At 43.4% G+C, this 18,201-nt stretch overlaps 1 long non-coding RNA gene across 1 annotated transcript; it reads right to left on the bottom strand.

Moving 5' to 3' along the window:
- Window positions 1–560: 560 nt before the first annotated feature.
- LOC143823442 (uncharacterized) lies at window positions 561–17,901 on the bottom strand. Its single transcript, XR_013226482.1, has 3 exons — window positions 17,798–17,901; window positions 15,245–15,459; window positions 561–726 (listed from the first exon to the last, which is right to left on the bottom strand). It is a non-coding gene; the product is annotated as an uncharacterized LOC143823442 (long non-coding RNA).
- Between the last annotated feature and the right edge of the window lie 300 nt (window positions 17,902–18,201).

Genomic DNA, 18,201 nt, shown 5'->3' with positions numbered 1-18,201 from the left:
TCTATGCACATGACGTGAACACTTGTTCCTCGCCCACAGGGGAATCCGCATGAATGATGATAGGTTTGTGCATGATTGTGTCACTCCATCCAAGGCCTGTCTCTTCCCCTGGCTAAGTGGTGGGCTGTAGGAATTAGTGCACACATGGAGAATGCACAATGATCCCTCCTTTCATGCTTCTGATGCAACACAGAACCCTGACCCAACAGGCAAATATTAATTTTGGCTTCAGCTTAGTAGAGCCCTTTCCCCGCTTCATTCTACAACAGGCTTTGCTTTATGAACTTTGATAAGACAACCTTAGATAAAAAGCAATTAAAGGGGGCTGATTAATGGCACGTTTGCCAATTATTAGTTCACATTCTCAGTTACGTTCACTGTAACCTTTTCTGCGTAAACCAGATCCATTGCGGTAGACTTTTTCAAAGCAAAAGCCTTTCACCTTGGCTCTGCACATTTGAAGCAACAAAAACAGCATGCCCCTTTGAGTGTACTTCCATTTAACTATAAAATCTACATGGATGAGAATCTTCCTTGCCTTGTGAATGTTCAGAAGCTCCAGCTGATGCAGAGTAAAGGTAACTTTAGTGCCACAGAGATAGAATACTGGAACCCTTCAGTGTTCTGGCATGGACAGTGGCTTGTCTGTCCCATATCATTTTCAGACGTCATTTAAAGTGATATTAGACTGGATTCAGGCCTGTTTCAGAGGGCCGCCATGTTGATCTGCAACAGAATGGTTAGATTTGAGTCCAGTCCTTAGAGATGAACAAGAGTCTCAGGGCATCAGCTTTCAAGAGTCAAAGCTCCTTTCATCAGGCACTGGTGTAGACCTGTATGCCACCAAGGGTAATACAAGACTGGACCTATTCAGTAGTACCTCGCCCTGCTTGTGACACCTGTTTGGATCTCCCTAAGAACTGTTTACAAAACAGATTTCATTGATGGTGCAATCTCCACGAATGACATATTTAAGGACCTATTTATTGATGGTGCAATCCCCAAGAATGACATATGTAAGGATCAAACTCATTGTGCCAGTTTTGAGTCAATCCCCCCATGGGCTATTTACTCCCTCGGATGGTTGGCGCCTGCAGATGAGCTGCCACAGATCAAACAGCACCAAAGGCACTTCCTTGTCACCTTGCATCATCTCACTGATGCAAACCCCATGCAAACTTGGTCAACAGAGAGGCATTTGTGTGTTCATTTATCTAGTCAACAAAGCCCCCATTCAGGCAGAAGTTCCTCTTTGCATGGAGGATGAACAGGGGCACATCGTGGTATGATGAGTGAATCATGGCCAGAGTTAGAAGCAGAGATGCATTGAGAGCAAACAGATCCAGGCCTGCCTGAAAGTCCAGAGACCTAAGAATTCTCCAGTTATGGCTGAACTAAAAGCGAATGACTGGGACACACCTGCCCAGGATGACCTCGAATTTTTACTAGTCTATTAGCTGGAAGGGAGCTACATAAAGTGCCTTTCTCAAGACCCTTCGGATTTCATCCCTAAGAATCAAAAAGCAAGCAAAACCCAGGAAACCCAGCAGGTGCCATTCTGTCCCTGATTCACAACATGTGTAAGATGCAGACAGATAGGAAGGTGGAGGATGGAGAAATGGCAGCCACCCAGGTCTGATGGAGAAAATGTGCAGAAATCTCCAGTAGAGAAGCTCCATCGGTGAAACACTTGTCGGTGCATTTCCACAGGTGATGAATAGTCTCAGTTCCTCAAGATGTACCTGTTCTGCTGAACTCATTGTTCTGCTGAACTTGTTGCCCAACTCATCCAAAGATGGTGCTAGGCCTTTCTGGAGTCTGTGAAGCAAGAAGCTGCAGACTGAAGATGCATCAAGAAGAAGAAGAAGAGTTGGTTCTTATATGCCGCTTTTCTCTACCCAAAGGAGTTCCAAAGCTGTTTACATTTGCCTTCTCATTCCTCTCCCCACAACAGACACCCTGTGAGGGAGGTGAGGCTGAGAGAGCCCTGAGATTACTGAAGAAGAAGAAGAGTTGGTTTTTATATGCTGCTTTTCTCTACCCGAAGGAGTCTCAAAACGGCTTACAATCACCTTCCCTTTCCCCACAACAGACACCCTGTGAGGGAGGTTAGGCTGAGAGAGCCCTGATATTACTGCTCATTCAGAATAGCTTTATGAGTGCTGTGGTGAGCGCGGAATCAAACGTGGCTCGCCAGACTAGAAGTCCTCACTTCTAACCAGTACACCAAGCTGGCTCTCCTGGTGTCTTCTATTTTGCAAATGAAATCTTGGAGCACGATGGACCGAGGTGGATGCTGACTCAGCAAACTGCAAGTACAAATCAGCAGTTGGACGGCAGAGCTCATAAAAAGAGCATTGGCGTTCTGGAATGGATTCATGTCTGGCTTCCAAATATTACATTTAGCTGAGAGGGAGAGAAAGAGTGGAGAGATCTTAAAATAGCAAATTCCTTTTTAGGCCAACCAATTAATCCCTGCAGACAGACAACTGAGGAAATGAACCAAGACTGGCAATGTGCATGGGATCTACCGCAAGAAGATTGTCTGTCTCTTTACCGGCATGTGGGTTGTAAGACTGTGTGTTGTCAACCAAAGGGAATTATGCAAAGATACGCCCAGAGGCTGAGTAACCAAGACTGCTTAAGTGTGGGCCAAAATAATTACTAGCAACAATTAATGACCTGCCCTTGCTTGCTATATTCCAGGATCAAAGGGATGCAACTTCTTTGGCCCTAAAGGAAAAATGCAACATGTCAACCTGATGCAAGCTACAAGTAGCAATGCAGCTCCCAGTTTGGCAAATAGGTGTTAATAAGAGTGTCATCAGGTATTAGCTGAAAAGCAAAAGGCAGGCTTATTTGTTTATTATAGTCATGACTCAGCCTCAGAGGACCTTAGGGAGGTGAACACTGGAGTTTCCCCCCTTTTCGTCTTCAGAATAATCTACTAAAGTGAGTTAGAATGTGAAGAGACCAAGGATGAGCCTGTGGCACCCAGCTGATAGGGATTTGTACCAAATAATCATTCCCTTCTGTTGACTTCTGGTGCTAGCAGAAGAGCTTAGTCAAATTCAAAGGACCTGCATCCCAATGCAGTATGGTGTAGTGGAGTCTTTCTCAAGTTTTCTACCATTGAGAAACCCTAGAAAGTCTTTGGGCTCTGAGTCAACTCAAGAAGCAGCATGATCATGCAGAATATGGTTGGGAAGCAGAGCTGTGGACATGTCCACCTAGGGTTCCTCCCCTTCCCACCCACTCCAGACCCATCATTGGCCATCTTGGGATGAGAGGGTGATGGAGGAAATTGCCATATATGGTCATATTACCCAATAAATGTTTAACAAACTTTAAAAAATATTTTAAAAATAATTAATTCCGTCTTGTTAGAGAAACCCTTGCAGGGCCATCAATAAATCTTTTTCAAACCATAAAACATGGCCCAAGCTGGCTTGCAACATTAACTAAAATTTGGTGTAGTGGTTAAGAGTTGCAGCTTCTATCTGGCGAGCTGGGTTTGATTCCCCATCCCTCCACATGCAGCCATCTGGGTGACCTTGTCATAGCCCTGATAGTGCTGTTCTCACAGAGCAGTAATTTCAGGGCTCTCTCAGCCCCTAGATGGGCTACTGGTCGGATCCAACAGGGCTCTTCCAACGGAAGGATGGTTTTGGTGGTATCCTTATGAATCCCAGACAACAGAGACTATGGTCCCAATTACTTAAGCAATATATAATCAGTTCACATCCTGAGCTGAAATGGTGTCAAAAATATGCACCAACGTGCTCCTTTGTTTTATACGCATAAAACCACCCTGGGAGGGTTAGGCTGGGAAAGAGATTGACCCAAGATGATTTTCAGCGCCAGAATTAAGACCTGTCAGTTCCCATTCTAGACCACAGTGAATCCATGCTATAGAATCCAAGGTGAAGCTAAGTGTGCTAGAAACTAATCTGTGCTTGGATCAGAGGCCTTATAAGAAGAGGGCTCCCACAAGAGAAAGAGTGTAGGGGATGAATTACTGGGGGCCCATGAAACAGAGAATGTCATGGGATTGATTCAAGTGATGTTCAGGTTGGATATGGGTGATATCAGGGAAGATGCTCTTGTTGTCAATGAGCATCAGAAGTTTGTATCTTGATGGCTCTGATTCTAGGATTGCAGATCTCAAGGCATTCAGAACACCCATTAGGCTTTTGTGTTGCTTATTCACAGTGCCTCTGACCTAAAGAATTCACAGTTGCTTATTCACAGTGCCTCTGATCTAAAGAATTTGGGCCTTCCATATTATGCATAACAATTATGCTGGCATTCATAGTTACTTAGGGACAACTTAAACCTAAATATGTAACCCTGGAAATAAGTATGCTGAAAAATGCCCCCCCCCCAAAAAAATCTGATGAAGTTTGAAAGTGCTCTTGAAAGAGAGGTGTTGGGGGCTGTGAATCATGAGGTAAAAGGGAGGGGAATGGGGGAGAATGCTCAAAATGAGCCTGCACAAGCTCCTGAAAGCAGAGAGAATTCTGGAAGGGGGAGAGTTGTAAATTGTCACACACCTCCGTGATTGATTTATGTAAGGTTACCTCTGCCCAGCAACCAATGGGAGGATTGTCGTGGGAATATTGAGGGCCATGACACAAACTGCAGTGTTACATCAGGGGGAGAAAATGTGACATAAGTAGCTTTAGGAATCACCAAAACCTCAATGGAAACTCTATAAAGTTTTTTTATTCTTAGAACTATCAAATTACTTCCAAGTTTGTTTGTTTGTTTGTACCAAGAATGACATGAGGCTGGGCATTTGTTATGAGTGGGAGGGGCAATTGTCTCCCACCACCACTCCGAGGGGCAGTGGGTAAAAGAAGCAGGAGGTGGGGCATTCCTTGCCCTCACTGGGGGGGTTGGCAACCCTATTTTGATGGATTTTAATTCCCAATCTCAAGTATTTTAATCTCAATCTAAAAAAGCTTTATTTTTTTACAAGCAATCTTGTATTTATACAAGCAACTAATCCAGTGCATCCCGTTGTCCACAAAGGCATTTAAAATTATTTGTTATGTTGTTGGGTAATGAAGCAACATCTCTCAGGTGGGGGAAGTAAATGACCCAGGACAGAGGTAGCTTTAATTCTGCCACTGCACACATAGCAATGTCATCTAGCCTTTTGTCTTTCCACCCTTCCCTATCACAGCATGGTTTTTTTAATCTGATGTGCCCCCACAAATTACACTCAGGATTCTACACAGTCTCATGTCTTCATTCATAACTTGAACACATGAGTCAGGTGACTGCTCTGTCAAGGCCAGTGTTGTCTGCTCAGCTAGCAGCGCAGGGGAGAGATCTGCTATTTATATAAATCTATTGTGGAAAGAATTGAGGCTTTTGAACTCTGGTGCTGGAGAAGACTCTTGCGAGTCCCTTGGACTGCAAGGCGAACAAACCGGTCAGTCCTAGAGGAGATCAGCCCTGACTGCTCCTTAGAAGGCCAGATCCTGAAGATGAAACTCAAATACTTTGGCCACCTCATGAGAAGGAAGGACTTCCTAATGCTGGGAGCGATTGAGGGCTAAAGAAGAAGGGGACGACAGAGAATGAGGTGGCTGGATGGAGTCACTGAAGCAGTCGGTGCAAACTTAAATGGACTCCGGGGAATGGTAGAGGACAGGAAGGCCTGGAGGATCATTGTCCATGGGGTCACGATGGGTCGGACACACCTTCACACCTAACAACAACATTGTGGAAATGGGGCCTTCGGATCTAATGATTCCCCCCTACCCATAGTGCTAAAGAAGCTTATTTGAAAATCAGCATTACAGGGACAGCCATCGGGAGGCTCCACAGCCTTGAGATGCTTCTGGCTCGCGATTCCTTATCTGCACCTGCTTTGACCTGCAGCACAAACAAGGAGAGCACCTACCTCTCATTCCACTCTGTAGGACAAAGAGGAGGAGGGCAGGAGTCCAGTCAAATTTTATCACAGTCTATAACTTGTGTGTGTGTGTATGTGTTTTTTTTTGCATGAACATTTTTGTCAGGGCCAAAATATTGCCTCTCATTTGCAACACTTCCTTTTGGCACTTCCTGCCGAAATTCTCACCTATTCCCATCGCTCTAAATTGCCTTCATTGCCCCAAAAGACCTCTGGGCAGGTCAGTGAGGGTAATTGAGGGCAAGTGAGGGACATAGCAAAGGATTAACCCAGAAAGGATTACTTAGACGTGCCCGTAGTGATGTCATCGTGATGCCAAATTGGATGGCATTGATACAGCATTGTAACATTATCCCATTTATTGCATCATTCTTCACTGGGTGAGAAGGGCAGGCGACAAGAATAAATATTATCATCATCATCATCATCCCAAGGCAATTGGACTATCTATTTCTCTTCCATGATTCTCTATTAACACACAGCTGAGTGAGGCATGACAGAAGGCATCCGCTGGTTGCCTCGGCAACATATGGATGCCTTCCTGTCTCACCATGCTGCACTGCAATGGACAATAAAACCATCTCATAATAAAACCATTTCACCCACGCATCCACATGCATTGAAGGGATTGGCATGGGCAGGATGCTTCAATGAAGAATTTTGACTCCTTTTACAGTACTGCTATATAAAATCTGGACTTCTATCTTCATTCGACAGTAGGGATTTTGTCCTTCAAGAAACAGAGACAGCAGCGCATGATGTTCAAAGTTGGCAGTGTCTTATGCTCAGCTATGTCTCTAGTGGGCAGTTCGAGGGCTTGTGCTCCAGCATCCTCTGTGACATCGTAATCGATCCTCTGTATCCATTAGCACCTTTAGGGAGGCTTCCAAAATTCTTGTCTGGATTTTGCCCTAGATCAGTGACTCGTTCTTGCTTCTTCAATGGAACTAATGCTTTAGGAAATGTCTACTGTTTCTTTTTTTTTTTAATGCATGAATTCTGTACAGAGCATTGTCCATGAGCAATTTGTTTTGGCTTTCAGTTCCCCTGGCTCATTTGTCATGCTTTCCTTTTGATATCATCGGTATGCACACGAACTTTGACAAAACAATGTAAACTAGTAATTTCAGTGCGGTATTACCAAATACAGTTGCATCAAAGATTGTTTTGGTATATATCATGAATTGTAAAAAGATTGTTTTGTGTGGTATTTTACCAGTATGTGGAATTTCATGCAAGAGTGCTTTGATGAAATTCTGCACAAAAAGAATCTTGCTGCAGTCACTTATAGAATCACACAATTTCCCTTTTTGTGGTCAGGTTCTGTGATTGCACACAAGTCCACCAGGTTGCAACGGGTGCCAGAAGTATATTTGTTTTTTTTTAATTTAGAACATTCATATGCCATCTCTTCTGAAGTGGCTCACAAAATGAAACCAGGATAAAACATAAAGCCATTAAAAAGCCGATAAAAACCCAGAGCATAAAAACACATAAAACCCTCCTTAGACCGTTTCTGCACTGGGAAATTTACTGCCCCAGCTCCCGTGCAGGAGCATAAATCGGGGGCAGATTAGGCACACCGGGGCAAATGCTCCCCTGTGGGGGGGGGGCAGGAAGAGGCAGGGCAACGACTGAAACTCCAGGCTTCAGCCTGGTATGAAACCTCCAATGCATAAACGGTCCTACACAGCAATTGAAATGAGAGAACTGGAAGCTGCAACACATTGTGCATAATACAAGAAAGAAATTTAGAAGTTTCCAAAATTAAGCCAAAATTGAGGAGAGTGAAATGCAGCACCAAGAAGAATCTCAAATCAGGGGGAATTCCATTCATCCCTATAATTCCTGGAATCCTAAAAACCTGCTGAGGTTGTCTGAATAATTGTACCAGTCCCTTATCCATATTGTACAGAAGATGTTTGACAAGTTGGTACTAAGCTTCCATGTTTCAGAAAATAATCTTTTTCTCCCATGAAACAAACCAAGTTCTCTCATTTCAGAGTGGAGAGCTGGCCCCCCTTAAGTATATATTTAAAACAAAGCATTATGCAATTGATTCACCCAGCCAACACCTTGGCAACAGGTTTACACAATCTCTCCACCCAAACAGAAACAAGTTTGCTCCTAAGAGTAATTGCACCCTTGCAGGCAAGGGTGGGGGAATGACCCCACAGTTAAAGAGGCAATCAAAGCAGAGAGGAGAGAAAGAGCAATTCCATTTATATAATTGGAAGAGGGGGAGAGATTTCAGTTTCAAAGGGAATAGATTGGGCAATATGTTATGTAGTAATTCTGATCTCAGAAGAGTAGTTACAAAATTGACCCAATGTAGAAATCCGACACATAAATTGTGGCTCATTTTAATCTGGCAGCCCACACCAACTGCAAGCTGTTTTTCAAGATCTTTCTTGACAAGCTGTTGTTGGTAGTTACTAGTAACCTGATCAACAATTTGGGGATTGCACAGATCCAGTATATAAGGACATGTCCTACTATTAGAACCCATCTTTGTGCTGGGTTAGCCCCAGAATTCAGTGATTTATACTTCACTGTATAAGATGGATACTTGGGGAGGATGTATCCATCCTTTTTTTTTTTCTGCGGAAGAAAAGGGAGCCAAAATGCTATACTGGGGATCATGCTGTTTCCTTGCACAAAAGCCCTGTGAGAACCCTTTGTTTATATATGTTCCTCCAAATCAGAGTACTGAATTTTGCTTAGGGATGAGGAAATGTCTATATTTTGGTCGATAGGTTCCACTTTCTCTTCCAACTTTATAGCTCATTTCCATTGTGCTTGCATATTTGGGTTGCACGTCAAGCTCTGTGACCCAGGACTTAACGTGCAAGGAAACAGGATCCAGGAAGGATGGTAGAAGGAACAGGTGCTATGTTGGAATGGCTTCATCCGTTAAAAGCAGTTCAGAAACCAAAAGGTTTCTATAACTGGAAATAATATGTGAAAATGCTGACATTCAACAGATTTGCCCCCCTTTCTCAGTACCTTTTGAGTATCAAATTTATATTATAGTGGGAATGAAATGTAAAACTTCCTCTAAAGTTGCTTCAGAAATTAATGTGGATGGAGTGTCTCTCAGTTGGAGACTGTATGCTCTCCATGTAGTAGGTATCAAGTTCAATTCCTGTCTTCTCCAGTTAAAGGACTCCGGAGAAGACCTCTGTGCCTAAGGCTCTGGTGATCCATTTCCAAAGAACACAATCCTAAATTAAATTGCTTCTTCAGGAATACTACTAAGGTGGAATCTATACCTGCTTCTTTCGTCCTAGCTTCTGAGCATTAAGCATGGCTTTCCACTTCATCTGAGAAGTCTCATGTGGGATTCCATTTCTTTGCCACACCACAGGGTGATGGACTATCAAGAACACCATTAGTTGCTCTATCCCCCAGGTTACATCTTGATCAAATTTGGAATAAGTGATGCAACCATCTCCAGCTGTTTCTCTTCAGATGTGGTTTTGCCTCCACACAGCAACCCTGGACTTCCTTGGCTGTCTCCTATCCAATTGCTAATCAGGACTGACCCTGTTTAGCTTTCAAGATCTGATGAGATTGTGCTGCCCTGGATTTCCAAGACCGTTTATGCACTGGAGGTTTCATGCCAGGCTGCAGGCTGGAGTTTTAGTCATGGCAGGTTCCTCTTCCTGCACCCACATGGGGGAGCACTTGGCCCGGTGCACCTCATCTGCCGACGATTTTTGCTCCTGCACAGGAACTCGAGCAGTGAAGTTCCCAGTGCATAAAAGGTCCAAGTCAGGGCCATTGGAGGCTTACTATATTGAAAATGTGTTCAATTTTCATGGGCAAGCCGAGAGGGAAACTGATACAAAAACACAGGTTCAATCCTCGCAGAAGAGACACAACATCAAAAAGACGGATGGCTATTAAAATCAAACAAGTCCAATGTCATTCTCAGTCATGCTCCGTGCTTGTCCCATGCCCAACCTTTTCAGAAGGTCCTGAGCCCACTGCCTCTAATCCATGATGCAGCCTCACTCCAGAAACGTCTTTTCATTTTGATCTGGCAGGGCTAGAAAGGTTGGACTTTTGGAAACTCCCCAGCAACCTCCAGTGACCCCATTCACTATTTCCAAGAGATCAGATCTCTACACACTTGGCAGCCATTCCAAATGACAAATGAACCATGGAAAAAAAGATACCACAGCCAAAGGCCAGTAACCTGTTTCAGCTAGTCCTGTGGGTTCAAGGTTTTCAGCTCTGCTCTTGAGCAACAGTTCACAGATCTCCCAGGACTACAGAACCTAGAAAGTTCTGTAGATAAGCCTGTTATTTGCACTGGAGAGACTGGGTGGAGACTGGGGGCAGAGGAGAACAGCCTTGAACTTTGCTCCCGTGTTGCAATTAGGATGTGATTTGTACGGTTAGCTTCTTGTAAAAGGAATTAAATTTAGCACTTTGAAAAACAATTAGCCAACGAGCTAATGGTGGAATTACAGGTCCTCCTGAACAAATACTAAAAAGAAAGGCAAAGAATGATTCATTCCTATGTAAGTCAGCCTCATTACTCATAATGTTATATGGTGTCTTCCCAACAAGATGACTTTTACCACATTGGTTTCACATGGAGAGATATCAAGTGCACCGTTGAGTAAGCTGGAGATAACAGCCTAACAGTGAAATTGAGGGGTTTTTTCCAAGGATTTCCCCATATCTGTACATATCAGAGCATATTCACACCCAGAGGTGTGTCTCGGCATCTTCTGAGACATTCCAAGAGATCCAGCAAGTCCATTTTATTGAAAGTGTGCTGCAGTCACACAGACATAAGCAACTGCCTTATACTGAAATTGACCATTTGTCTGTCGAGTTTGGCATTATCTACACTGATTGGCAGCAAGTTCCCAGGGTTTCAAGCAGAGATCACCTTGATCTCCTAGAGCTATGGATTGTCACTTCCAGGGACAACATGATGTCATGGCATTGGCAAAATGGATGATGTCATCCGCTCATCTTCCCAATACCCTGCTGGTTACCAGACTCTTCTCCAATTGCATTGCCAATTCTGGGTTGGAAAATTCCTGGAGATTAGGGGGGGGGGCAAGTGTGAGAAGGGGAAAGGACCTCAGCAGAGTATAATCCCTTAGTGTTCATCTTCCAAAGCAGCTATTTCCTCTAAGGGAACTGATCTTCATAGTCTGGAGTTCAATTGTAATAGCAGATCTTCAGGTGCCAACCCTTAAAGACAGAGGATGGCAGGAAAAATGGGGGGGGGGCAGGAATGAACTCAACTCCCTGCCGAAAGAGAACATTACAAATTAACAAAGGAAAGGTTTTCTGCAATATCCCATCAGACCATCCCCATATCCCATCAGACCATGCTGAAGTCAAGATTTGCCAAATGCCCTTCCAAACTTTCTTCTTCCTTCATTTAAATTGCTTATAGCTCACCTTTCCACAATGTCCCAGGCACTCTATGCCCAGTAACTTCTTGTTGGAGCCAATCTCCTTTTACCCCACAGAGCTCAGAATAGCATAGGTGGCTCTTCCTTTTTATCCTTATCACCACCCTTTGAGGTAGATTAAGCTGGCAGAGTGAATGGCTCATGACCACATAGGGAGTTTTATGGCTATACAGGAGTCTGCAGGTGGGCCTCTCCAATTCTAGGCTCATTGCACACACTTTCAATGTGCTCTTCCTGTTGGATTTTCCTGTGCAAATCCAAAAAATCTACTTCTGAAGGGCACTGAAAGCGCACTTGCCAACATGCGCAGTTTGTATGTACCTGGTGACGACAAATCCACACTGGCTTTCAGTAAATATCAAAATTAGGTTCCTAATATTCCCAGTTCAAGCGGAGAAGGGAGGCAACTTGATTTCCTTCCATAGGGACCAAGCCCTATGAAGATAGGTTGAGGGACTTGGGAATGTTCAGCCTGGAGAAAAGGAGTTTGAGAGGGGACATGATAGCCCTCTTTAAGTATTTGAAAGGTTGTCACTTGGAGGAGGGCAGGATGCTGTTTCTGTTGGCTGCAGAGGAAAGGATGCACAGTAATGGGTTTAAACTACAAGTACAACGATATAGGCTAGATATCGGGGGGGGGGGAATTCAGTCAGAGTAGTTCAGTAATGGAATAGGCTGCCTAAGGAGGTGGTGAGCTCCCCCTCACTGGCAGTCTTCAAGCAAAGGTTGGATACACACTTTTCTTGGATGCTTTAGGATGCTTTGGGCTGATCCTGCATTGAGCGGGGGGTTGGACTAGATGGCCTGTATGGCCCCTTCCAACTCTGTGATTCTATGATTCAAACTGGGAAGATATTCGTTAGCTAGCGCTGGTGGAGTGCTGGGTTTTTCTTCTCATCTCTCACTGCTCCAGGCGATGACATTTCTTGTCACATTACTTCCCGTTTGCCTTCAAGTCCCTTCTCATCAAAAAGTGATCGGATATAAAGTTTGCTGAGACGCAAAGAAAGTCAGAATCTTTCAAGAAGGTTGCAGTTTTCTTAGATCTGAAGACCATCGTCTGCCAACACAATGGGATGTGCAGTGACTTTTTTTTTTTGACAGGTGAGAAGGAGTCCTTGCAGTTGCCCAGCAGATTTGACTGGTGAGAAAAAGGTGCGCTCAGGGTTCAGATCAGGAAAGAGCTTCAAAGCCAAAAGACTGTCATATGCCTAGGCAAGGTCGTTAGCACAAGCAGATGTTATGGCCGATAGATGTTATGACCCACCTAATTCGTACTTAAATCGGTTAGAGGGACGAAGCTGGAGCTTGGCTTTTTAGAAGCCACCATCTTTGGAGTTCAAACTTGGCCTTGATTACACACTTTGTCTACACTCAGAACCAACCGTCTTTATAACTTTACTTCTTTATTCTTTCTTTCCAAGGGGAAACCTGCAAAAAGACGTTGATCTGTACGCCCAACATGCCTGCCATCCAGGCTAGACTTTGAAGTGGAATTTAGGGGTGGGGGGGGGGTGTTTCGAATTCGTGGGTTTAACAGCGAGACCCCAGAACAAGCTATAATTTTGTATGGGAAGTATATTTTAACATATAAAAAGGAACCCGCCACCTAAAAGCATTTAGTCCAGAATCCAAAATTATCCTGCTGTACAACTGCTATCCAGAGGTGAGTGCAGTTTACCTTTGGAGATCAAGATTGACTCTAAACGTAGCTTTTACTAGTGTTGATTCTAGGGTTGCCAACTCTGGGTTAGGAAATTTGAGGGTGGAATTTTGGGAAAGCATGGGTTTGGGAGGAAAGGGAACCTCAGTGGGGTGTAGCGACATAACATCTACCCGATAAAGCAGCCAGTTGAAGACCCTTGTGGCAGATTTCAACATTCTTACTAGGCAGCAGCTTCCCAGATGCCATGTGAGAGAACCTGGAAAACATGCCACATTAACAACCTCTGTATGGTGTGGAAGGGGGGGGGACCTTGTGTGCGGTGAATCCCTTGGGAATATATAGTTCCCAGGCATTGAGCCAATAATTTGGGCATATCAACAGAGCATTGAGTAGAGATGAGTGGGAAGTTTTATGAAGAAATGTATGTTAATACTTGCCAAGGAATGGTGTAACTATCATTGTATATTGGCCAAAAATATATATCAAATGGTGAGAAAAAGAAAAGGGTGTGGGAAATATCCCATAAAGGCAATGGCAGACATCCAACAACCCATGGACATTGTCATGCAGAATTTAGTGGCCTTCCCTTCCGCTGCAGTTCACTGAGCCACCCATCCCAAAATTTAATCCTAGACATCGCTGAACCCTTCGCAATGGTGGTGGGTGGGTGAACAGTTTCCCCTCCTCTGGAGACTGAAAGGCCACTCTTAGTAGTACTCGAACATAATTCATAATAGTAACAGTAATTTTAAAAAGCCACTTAGTATTACTAACAATAATGGAAAATAATTTCATGAAATTTGAAGTAATTAATTCTGCTTTAACAGTAGCAATAACTATTTAATTTTTTTCATTCCTGTCATTTCAACTCAAACCCCATTTTTATCATTTTCTCCTCCATAATGTGTCTCAAACCCATATCTTTAATTTTTAATGACATATTCTGCTTTTCTCATCCTGTAAAATGCCTCATTTCCTCCACCACCATGCTATTTATGGATAAACCCATGAGTAATACATCTACATATAGATTATTACAACATATGTAGTACATGCCACATACAACATATGGACACTATCAAGATGACTTTAAATAAACAGTTAAAAGGGATAGAAAGCAAATGGCCACAAGAAAAACTGATGGAGCATAACAAGATACAAAATTGGACTTTTCTCTAAACATCAATCTTCAAGCTTTTGAACAAGCTATTTTAACTCAATCTGCAGAACAGAACCTATTCTGAATCTTAATATAATAAATCTGCATGACAGACATACCATCTCTTTCTCTCCTCCACTTGTCCTACCACTCCTAATCTCTCCCCATTTCTCTTTCTCCTTCACCCTTTAGAAATCTTTTTTTATTAAAAAGGCGTAGCGCCACAAGGATGTAAAATAATAAGAAGAGCCTGGCTAGATCACATCACTGATTTGTCTAGTTCAGCATCTTGTTTCTGAAGGCCTATAAGAAGAGCACGGAGGACACTTTTCTCCAGTTATAGTTAGGGGTCAATATGGTAGGCCTCAATATGTACAGTATTCAGAAACATACTGCCTCTGAATTTGGAGATCCCACTCAGTCATCGTTCCTTATATCCATTGACAGGCCTGTCCATGAATTTGTCTATTCACCTTAAAACACCATTGAAGCTAATAACCATGGAGCTATTTTGAGCCAGTGAACTCCATACATTAATTGTTTAAAGACAATTCCCTCTAATACTGCCCATCGGTTTCATTAGATTGCCGTAGTGTGCCCACTTAGCTAACTTAATTCTGACATAACCAAGACTGAGGTCACACAATCCATCCACTTGAGGAGCAAAGTTGTGGAATGTCAACAGAGAGGTTCAAATACTAGCGACATGTGTTGTACAATTATTTTTTTCTGATAATGACGATTTGGCTCAGTAATGGCATAAATTAATTATTTTATTTATTTATCATTGAATTTCAATTAAAATACTCCCAATAGAACAGTCAAACAATATAAAATATGAATACAGATACAAGATGGCGGTATACGAATAAAATTGCTCCCCATATTCCGGGCATTGGTCTTAAGATATATATGTATATGAATCAGCTTCATGATTGGATGAATGAAAAGTCTGGGAATAATCCAACCTGTGGCCTACACATACTGCTGAGACCATACAGCCATCCTGCCCATTCAAGTCTCCATGTACCTGAGGGAAGGAATCCTACCTGCAAGGAGCAGTATGGATGGAAGAGGTTAGAGAAGCTTTGGCAGAGCCCTTTGGCATGCATCCTTTGCCATCACCTTTGTTTCCACATCCATTTATAAACGAGATGAAAGTCACAGGTATTCTTATCCCATCCATCGCAGTCTTCCTGAGGAACTGGATTTCTGCCAAGAAGTTGAAGCATCTCAAACAGAGAACTCCAATACATTCACAAAGCTGGAATTAGATAAAACAACAATCTGGAGATTTAATGGTCATGAACTTCTGTGAGAGGGAAGGAGGGGGGAGCACTTTATTGAAAACATTTCCCATCAACCCTGTAATTTCTTGCTCCGATTGTCTTCACTGTTTAGCTGAGTAAAATCACTCTCCTCCTTTCTCTCCAGCACTTTGTTTTACATCTAGGGAAGGGCATAATTAAATATGAAGAGGTATCACAGACCTCATAGGAAAAAGGTTAGATTTATTGCAACAAAGTTGTGAAATAATGGCACGTTAATATCCTCCTGTGACTTCATCAGGCATCAAGTACAAAGCTAATGGTCATGAAGAGATAATTGTGCAACTGAGGGGAAGAGCCATGAAGATTGTGTGAATTATGCTTTACTCCCCCACCCCACCCCACCCCACCCACCCCAGTTTTTGTTTTCTGTATTTCATAAGGCAGATGTTTTGGTTGGAAGGTTGAATGACCCCTTTCTTTTAATTGACTTTCCAAAACTCCTACTTTCCCATACGCACAGCAATGCAGCTGCTGTTTATGAATATAGTTGGCCTTAGAAGCATGGGGGCCTTAAACAATGGGGTTCGCTGTCCAGATTTCGTCTAAAGCAGCCTTTCTCAACTTTTTTACCATTGAGAAACCCCTGAAACATTCTTCATGCTTTGAGAAACCCCAGAAATTGCATGATGAGGAAACATTTAGGGCATAGGAATCCATAGAAGAAGAAGAAGAAGAAGAAGAAGAAGAAGAAGAACAAGAAGAAGAACAAGAAGAAGAACAAGAACAAGAACAAGAACAAGAACAAGAACAAGAACAAGAACAAGAACAAGAACAAGAACAAGAACAAGAACAAGAAGAGTTGGTTCTTATATGCCGCTTTTCCCTACCCGGAGGAGGCTCAAAGCGGCTTACAGTCACCTTCCCATTCCTCTCCCCACAACAGACACCCTGTGGGGTGGGTGAGGCTGAGAGAGCCCTGATATCGCTGCTCGGTCAGAACAGTTTTATCAGTGCCGTGGTGAGCTCAAGGTCACCCAGCTGGTTGCATGTGGGGGAGCGCAGAATCGAACCTGGCATGCCAGATTAGAAGTCCGCACTCCTAACCACTACACCAAACTGGTAGGACTGCCAGTTCAGGGTTGAGAAATATCTGGACACTGGAGGGGTGAGGGTGAGGCGAAGCCTGGGGAGGTTGGGACCTGCATCCGGCTGGCAACTTCAGGAAAACCAAAGAGGAGGACAGTATCAAATTGGGTAGGTTGGGACCTGCATCCTGTGAGGCATTCCAATCCAAACTTGTACAAACAGACCACTTAAAAAATTGCTTCTGCTGATCCTTTCCTCAATTGTTGTGAGAGTTACCAGGATCGGACATGAAGCAACAGGTAGCCAAGGAGGCCTTGAAGTTCTTGATTGGCATCCTTCACCAATGACTTGCATACTATGCAAATTAGGCCCCTCTTATTTGGGGAATGGGAATCCAGCAGCCTTCACCCCAAATCCACCGCCTGAGGGAGCTGCCTCCAGTGCTGTCAGCCGAGAGCTTCCCTGTAGATTCCCTCCTCCTCAGACGGACTGTTCTTGTGACAACCTGAGTAGCTTAACACAGCCTACATTTTCTCTTTCCAGCTCTTAACTTGCAACAGTCCCCTTAATCAATTGGCAGACAACTCCTCAGAGATCCTCCCAACTGACGGCCTTTCCCCTCCATGACAGCTGTACTGCCAAACCTCTCTGTAGGAGCTATAACAGGGCAGTTATTAACCTTTTTTGATTTTTAAATATATATATATATAACATGATAGCAGTGCTTCAAACTCAATAAGTACCTGAAGCAATTCCAGTAAGACTCCGGCTAAGGAGGGGAAATTACTTCTACAACGAAACTGCAAGAGGTTGGATGGAGATGGGGTGGCTGACATTTAAAATGGCCTGCTCGCTAATTCCCCCAAACCAAATTTGTCACAAACAGATATGGTACATGATAGAATCCCAACCAATTTTCTATATTATTTGCAGTGCTCAAAACAAACTGCTTAAGGACAGACACTAACAGAAGCCCGTTGGTTATTTCAGAAACTAAATCCTGATTTTGAAAACAAGCCTCAGCTTTCCCAGTGCATAAACGGTTGTCTGACGAACGCCTCTGTCCAAAACCATCCGTTGCACTCAGAAAACTAGGTGTCAACGAGACATCTAGGTTGATTTTCTACATGCAGAGGAGAGATGGAGAACCTCCCATTCTGTGAGCCCCCACATACAGTCTGGGGTGGCTCAGCTTAGGCTTCAACAATCATTTAACAATATAGTAAACACATATGATCAACATACGGCGTCAGTTCTGTTGCCCCATTTTTTCATGCAAAGGCACCAGGAGTTCCAGCAGCTCTCCTAGGGAAAGTGTTGGGTGTACCTACAAGGCAGGGGAGCTTCCGTGGGCAGAAGCAAAACGCTTGGCAATTCCACAATGGCTCGTAAATGTAATTGACTCATTAAATTGTTCTGTAATCTCAGGTCGGCACAGAACATTGTAATCTATTGGTACTGGTAAAGTACATGTCTTGTCTTTAATCTCTTGTTTGTCTTGCTGGAGAAAATCAGTTATCAGGGCTGGCGAAGGCAATGCCAAGAAGGATCCAAAGTCCAAGACATTGGGTAATAAAATTAATCACTTTACCCTCCATTTACAGAGAAGTTTCAATTTGGATTTTATGGCACCTTTCAGATTAGAAATT

This window comes from Paroedura picta, chromosome 14 (genome assembly GCF_049243985.1).
Source record: "Paroedura picta isolate Pp20150507F chromosome 14, Ppicta_v3.0, whole genome shotgun sequence".
Taxonomy (NCBI): domain Eukaryota; kingdom Metazoa; phylum Chordata; class Lepidosauria; order Squamata; family Gekkonidae; genus Paroedura; species Paroedura picta.
Note: the sequence above shows the minus strand (reverse complement) of the source record. Positions and strands in the feature narration are given on the sequence as shown.